The sequence below is a fragment of the Rutidosis leptorrhynchoides genome, chromosome 8 (genome assembly GCF_046630445.1).
Source record: "Rutidosis leptorrhynchoides isolate AG116_Rl617_1_P2 chromosome 8, CSIRO_AGI_Rlap_v1, whole genome shotgun sequence".
Classification (NCBI taxonomy): domain Eukaryota; kingdom Viridiplantae; phylum Streptophyta; class Magnoliopsida; order Asterales; family Asteraceae; genus Rutidosis; species Rutidosis leptorrhynchoides.
This window is the reverse complement of record NC_092340.1, coordinates 42,420,417-42,427,798: the sequence shown is the minus strand read 5'-3', so window position 1 is coordinate 42,427,798 and position 7,382 is coordinate 42,420,417. Positions and strand designations below refer to the sequence as shown.

Below are 7,382 nucleotides of genomic sequence, written 5' to 3'. Positions count from 1 at the left end.
AAAGATTTTGAGTTTTTTTAATTTTTTTGGTATACTTTAGGTCAATAAAATTAAAAATAATGATTACAAAATTTCTCGCCCCTCCCTTGGGTAAAGCAATTTTGGTTCAACGACCTAGTTTTCACTCGCGACGAAATTTTAGAAATCAATTTTTAACTTAATAAACTAAAGTAAATTTTGTTTTTAAATTCACACCAAACTTAAATTTAAAATGCATATTAATTTTATATAAATATTATTAATATTTATATACATTAATTTTATATTTTTATATTGACTTAAATTTAAAATAACATAGTAATATATTATATATTAAATTTTAAAAACAAGGAAAAATAAATTAAAAATAAAAATCTTTTTGTTCTTTTATCCCACTTTAATCAATCAAATATTAACAAAAATATACATCCCTCTTTTGGGTAAAGTAATTTCGGCTATATTACCTAGTTTTACTCCTGACGAATTTTTGAAATATTTTAAATTGATTGATTAAAGATATTTATACCTTATGAATAAACGTTGAATTTCGCTGTGTTGGATTAAATTTTATTCTGATATTAATAATTTCGGTAATATTACCTAGTTTTACCGAATATCAATTTAATACTTTATAGCGAACAATCCAGCGTTTAGAAATTCAAAAGGTTAAAAGCAAAATAAAAAAAATAAAAACTGTACAAACTTACCTGTAAGATGGAATTCTCAGTGACCTGCTTTGGTCGACTCATAGGAGAGTCGTTCGATTTGATTTTCCATAGCTATATGAGCGTAACTGTGAGAATTCAATAACTTGTCATCTTTGCATATGTACGGTCCTTCTCTGCATAGAGTAACGAACTCATTATTTGAGTATGTTTGATTGTTCGAACATTTTCCTTCGTGTGACCATTTTCCGCATTTGTGACATTTTTCTAGATGTCGTGCTCTTCTCTTTGCTGCGGATTTTGATGTTCCTTTACCGAAATGTGTCTTATTATGATCTTTTCTGAGTTCTTTTCTTACTTGGTCACAATTTCCTCTTATCTTCGAAACTAGTTCACTCGGTAGGGTGTTATTGTTATGTTTAACAATCATAGCATGTAGCAATAGACCATGGTTCAAATCAAAGGAATTTTTCATCTTATAAAACCTATAAAACAAAAAATTCAGAATGGGGTAAGAAGACTAGTTCTTTAGGGTCTGCTAGGGAAAGACCATTCGGATTCCATTCTCTAGAACTACACGAAAACAGAACATCTAACTCTAGACAGCATTTAAATAATACCCTTAAAACATTTAAGTCTTCCCACACTTAGTTAGCTGTGGTATTTTTGGCACATCAACAACTTGCATATCTTTGACTTTTGCTATAATCCATTGGCTGGTTTCAAGTGTAATATCCAAAAATTCAACTAGTTTTTCCTTTTCTTTAGGCGACAGATTGGATAATAACCGTATATATAACTTAAAGTTCCCCTTAATTCTAGTATCTATAACCCGTTTAAAAAGTTTCTTCATTGATCTGTCAAAAACAGGGTCATTTAATTTTGTATCAATAATGGGGTTCTTTTTTATCAGGCCATCATTAGGTGTTACTTCATCTTCCCCACGCTTAGGCATTTTATGATTACTAAGCACTACCGTTGGAGCTATTGGTTCAACGATTTTGGTTGGTGGAGATTTAGACTTTATATTCACAAAAGTGACCGATTTGTCACCATCACTAAGTGTCATTTTACCCTCTTTTACATCAATTAACGCCCCAGTGGACGCTAAAAATGGGCGACCTAAAATTAGAGAAATATTAAGGTCTTCCTCCATATTGATAACTATGAAATCAGCAACAAAGGTCAAATTTTCCACTTGAACGGGTAAATTGTTGGCTATTCCAACTGGGGGTTTAATGGTTTGGTCAAATAATCGAACACTTATGCTGGTTGGTTTTAATTTACCTACACATAATCTTTTGTGTAAGGATAGAGGCATAACATTCGCACTTGCTCCTAAATCTGCTAACGCATTATACATAGCACAATCACTAAGCAAACAAGAAATGATAAATTCACCCGGGTCTCCTAATTTAGAAGGTGGAGTTGGTTTTTCTATCTTTTTCGGGTGCTCTTTTCTTGGAATGGGAGGTTTATATAAAATTTCTTCTTCATCACTCAAATTTGAAATCTCCTTATCTTCCGATATTGGTTTTTCAGATCTTGTTGAAAGCATGTTTATTTTTTCATTCTGAGGGTTTGCTTTGAAATTGAAATTGAAATCATTTTCAAATTCTATCGGACCATTTATGTAATATTTAACTCAGTGACCATTAACTTTAAATTCAATCCCGTTTGAATTTATTAACTCTATTGTTCCGTACGGGAAAACTCTTTTGACTATGAATGGTCCAGACCATCTTGATTTTAATTTTCTAGGAAATAGCTTGAATCGTGAATTGAAAAGAAGAACTCGGTCTCCTTCCTTAAATTCTTTTGAATTTTTGATTCTTTTATCATGCCATTTCTTCGTTCTTTCTTTATAGATTGACGAATTTTCATAAGCATCTTGTCTTAATTCTTCTAATTCGTTTAATTGACTTAACTGTAGGCGACCAGCTTCATGCAAATCCAGATTACATGTCTTCAAAGCTCAAAATGCTTTGTGCTCAATTTCTACTGGAAGGTGACATGCTTTTCCGTAAACGAGTTTAAAAGGTGTGGTGCCAATTGGAGTTTTGTAGGCTGTTCTAAAAGCCCAGAGTGCATCCTCCAATTTCATGGACCATTCCTTCGGATTTGCTCCTACAGTTTTCTCTAAAATACGTTTTAATGCTCGATTGGTATTTTCAACTTGTCCACTTATTTGTGGATGATAAGTGGTCGAGATTTTATGAGTTACTTCATATCTTTTGAGAACTTTCTCAAGTTAATTGTTACAGAAATGAGTACCTCGATCACTTATTAAAGCTTTCGGTGTTCCAAACCTAGCAAAAAGACGTTTTAAGAAGTTGACTACAACTCGTGCATCGTTAGTTGGGAGAGCTTGTGGTTCCGCCCATTTAGATACATAATCAACGGCAACGAGAATGTAGAGATTATTATGAGATTTTGGAAATGGACCCATAAAGTCAATACCCCAAACGTCAAAAACTTCACATACTTGAATGACATTTTGTGGCATTTCATCACGTTGACTTATTTTTCCGGCCCTTTGACATGCATTACAGGATTTACAAAGAAGGTGTGCGTCTTTGAAAATTGAAGGCCAATAGAATCCAGCGTCGTAAACTTTTCTTGCTGTGAGTTGAGGCCCATAATGCCCTCCTGTTGGTCCTGTGTGACAATGGTTTAAGATTTGACTAGCTTCATCAATTGGTTCTGTTCCTTCTTCTAAAGAACATTCTCCTGTTCCTTGTAATTCTGGAAATTCTTGTAACAATTCTGTATGTGAATCTATGGTTTGAACATAATAACATGAATCATCCGCAGATTGAGATTGTTTCATGGCTTTGTCAACAGAAAATGTTACACTTTCGTCCTCTATACTTAGGGTCAGTTTCTTATTGAACACGTCTATTATTGCTTTAGCCGTGTTTAAGAATGGTCTTCCTAATATAAGAGAAACTCGAGAATCTTCTTCCATATCCAGAATAACAAAGTCTACTGAAAATACTAACGTACCAACTTTTACTAGCATATTCTCCATTATCCCTCTAGGATATTTTATTGATCGGTCGGCTAGTTGTATGTTTATTCGTGTTGGTTTTAAATCTCCAAGGTCTAGTTTAGCGTATAATAAATACGGCATTAAATTTATACTAGCACCTAAGTCTGCCAATGCTTCTATTGAACTAAGACTACCCAGAAAACATGAAATTGTGAAACTTCCTGGATCTGATAATTTTTCTGGTATCTTATTCAACAGCACTGCAGAACAATTAGCATTCATTGTGACAGCCGAGAGTTCTTCCATTTTCCTTCTATTTGTGATTAGATCTTTCAGAAATTTAGCGTATCTTGGCATTCCTGAAATCACATCAATAAAAGGAAGATTGATATTTATTTGTTCGAACATATCCAAGAATTTAGATTGCTCGGCTTCAAGTCTTTCTTTTCTCATTTTACTCGGGTAAGGAAGTGGTGGTTGGTATGGTTTAACATAAGGCTTTGCCTTAACTGTGTTATCTTCATTAACCTTTTCAACTACCGGTTCTTGTTCCTTATCTTGCTCAGGCTGTGGTGCCTCGGAAATAGGAATAGAGTTATCAGAACTTTCAGGTATTTCAGGTGGATTAAGTGTCATACCACTTCGTGTGGTAATGGCTTTAACTATTTCATTTCGGGGGTTAGCATTTGTACCGCTAGGTAGACTCCCCGATTTTCTTTCACCTATTAACCTTGCTAGGTTACTTACTTCTTGTACTAGATTTTGGATTAAAGCTTGTTGATTTCTAAATGCTTGAGCATTTTGTTCATTAGTTTGTTTTTGAGATGTCATTAGTTGTGTTTGAGATTCCATTAACTTTGCCATCATTTTGTCCAAGTTTATCTTTTTCTCATCGGTTTGTGATGGTTTATTAAAGAAACCAGGTCTTTGATGATTGTAAGTATTATTAGATACTTGTTGATTACTAGGACCTTGTTGGTTGTTGTGTTGAGCATTTTGATTGTAAGGAAAGTTTTGATTTCGAGTGAAGTTTGGCCTTGGCGGTTGATAATTATTTTGATAATTATTTCTCGGCCTTTGGTTCATGTAGGAAACATTTTCTCTTTGTTCCATCGTTTGTTCCATACTGAGACAATCTTTTGTCAAATGTGGTCCTCCACACTGCTCACAACTAATTCGTATTGCGTGAATATCTTTAGTCATCTTTTCCATTTTTCTTTCGAAAGAATCTAACTTTGCAGAAATGGAATCAAAGTCATGGCTAGAATCGGCTCTAGCCGCTTTAGATGAATGAAAGATATCTTTTTCCTGGTGCCACTCATGTGAGTGGGAGGCTGTATTATCAATAATTTTGTGAGCTTCGGTTGCGGTTTTCTTCATAATGGAACCACCAGCGGCTGCGTCGATATCTTTTCTTGTAGCGACGTCGACGCCTTTGTAAAATATTTGAACTATTTGAAAAGTGTCTAAACCATGTTGAGGACATCCTCTCAACATTTTCCTGAATCTTGTTCATGCCTCATATAACGTTTCATTTGGCTTTTACATGAACGTGGCAATTTCTCCTTGAAGTCTCACGGCTTTAGATGCCGGAAAGAATCTTTGAAGAAATTTTTCAACTAAAATATCCCATGAATCAATCACTCCTTCAGGTAATGATTCTAACCAATCTTTAGCTTCCCCCTTTAAAGTCCAGGGGAACAACATAAGATAGATCGTTTCATCCTCGATTTCTCAAATTTTAAATAGATTACAGATTCTATTAAAAGTTCGAAGATATTCGTTTGGATCTTCTTTTGTTGTACCACTAAATTGGCATTGATTGGTGATCATGTGTAGGATTTGTCCTTTGATTTCAAAATCTTGTGTTCTAACATCTGGTTGATTAATGGCATGACCTTGGCCCGTGCGTGTGGCTCTCATTTGGTCTTCCATACTTTGAGGTTCTGTTATTTCCATATTTAAATTCGTTGAATCTGAATCACTAGAAGATTATGATTTAACAGTTTCTTCCTCGATAATCTCTGGATGAATAATTTGTGGTTCAGGAGGAGTTATTAGTGGTTCAGGACCTTCGAATTGTCCTTGAATATCCTCCGGGTTCTCAATTGTGAAATTGGGTTCAAAAATTGGATTATCGGAAATTTGAGTTGGAGTACTTGTTTGACTAGATGACGATTCTAAAGAAAAATCAACGGCGACAATATTGGCTAGATGTCTTGATCGAGTTACAGGTGGTGAACGTATAAAAGGTGGTGAACGTTTTGCTCGGTGCATTCACTTATGTAACCTATTAGTTATAAATGTAAAAATTATTTAAGTTATCAAATTAATAGACTTTTCTGATTTTGCCAACGCTTTGAATAGTCAATAGATGTAGCAGGGAGCCAGGATCCTTTAAATCGAAAAATCCACAACTCAGCCACTAACAAATTCAACTATTACTACGAATCAGAAAATTGGGGTCTATTGATTTAACCACTTTCAATAATTTTTCGTCGAAAATTTTAAAGAAAAATCTATGTCCTAAAAACTAGCGCGTAAAAAAAAAAAGAAAAAGCGTGTCGAAAAACAAGTAGTCGAAAATAAACAAGCGAAAAACAAAAGTCTAAAAATTAGAAACTAAAATTTTACGTCTAAAGCTTAGCGTCTAAAAACTTAAAACTAAAAGTTGCGACTAAAGTCTTAAATCTAAAGGTATTAAAACTTAAATGCAATTCTATTCGGAAAACGGCAATTTCTTAATAGGCACTAAAATCTATAAATTTACTAAAGCGCAAAGCGTTGTCGTAAAATTCTAAGGCTCTTAAAATCTAGTTCTAAGAAAAAGACTTTAAGGGAGAATTACGGCAAAACTTAAAAATCTAGAAATATAAAATTAACTACGGCAAAAACTAAATTAAAACTAATTACGAACAATAATTATAACAATTACGAATAAATGATAAAAATACAAATTTTAACTAAAATGATAAAAATACAATTTTTATAAAAAATATTATTTTTATATAATTATTTTATAAAAGTATTAATTTTTATATTAATAAAAACTAATAAAAACTTAAATATATCAAATTAATTAAAACGTAAACTAAATAATAAACTAATTAAACCCTAATCTTAATTAATAATAATATTAATAAAATTAACCCTAAATCGTAATTAATGATGCCAAGGTTGGGTCTGTTAACAGACCTCATGCGACCGCATGAGGTTCTGTGATTTTTCCATGCGATCGCATGGAAAAGTTTTCCAGGCCAAATGGGTTGGGTTGCTACAGTGACCTGGCCCGAATTCAATTATATATATATATATATATATATTTTTTTTACTTATTTTATATTTTATAAAATAATATATAGATAAATTATTTAAAATAAAAATAAACTTATTTTTAAAAACTTATAATTAAAACACTTTTATAACAAAATTTTAAAACTATAACTTTTTTTATTTTTTTATTTTTATATTTTTATCTTTTTATATTTTTAAAACTAAAAAAAATTATATTTTTACAATAGATTAAAATTTATATATATATTTTTTTTATATAGTGTTTCGCTTCGGCGTCCCCGGCAGCGGCGCCAAAAACTGATACTTGATGTGTGCGAGGTGTAGTAGGAAATAGTTATATTTTTATTACAAAATACTATTAAATACGATACGATTTACACAAGTTATTTATTTATTTATAGAATGGATATACTTAAACCTTGCTACAACACTTATAGGCAGTGTACCTAATC

General features: G+C 32.3%; 1 non-coding gene across 1 annotated transcript; it reads left to right on the top strand.

Annotated features, from left to right (window-relative positions):
* The first annotated feature begins 5,104 nt into the window (after positions 1 to 5,104).
* On the top strand, positions 5,105 to 5,211 carry LOC139865301 (small nucleolar RNA R71). The gene has a single exon (XR_011764827.1). It is a non-coding gene; the product is annotated as a small nucleolar RNA R71 (small nucleolar RNA).
* Positions 5,212 to 7,382: the final 2,171 nt, after the last annotated feature.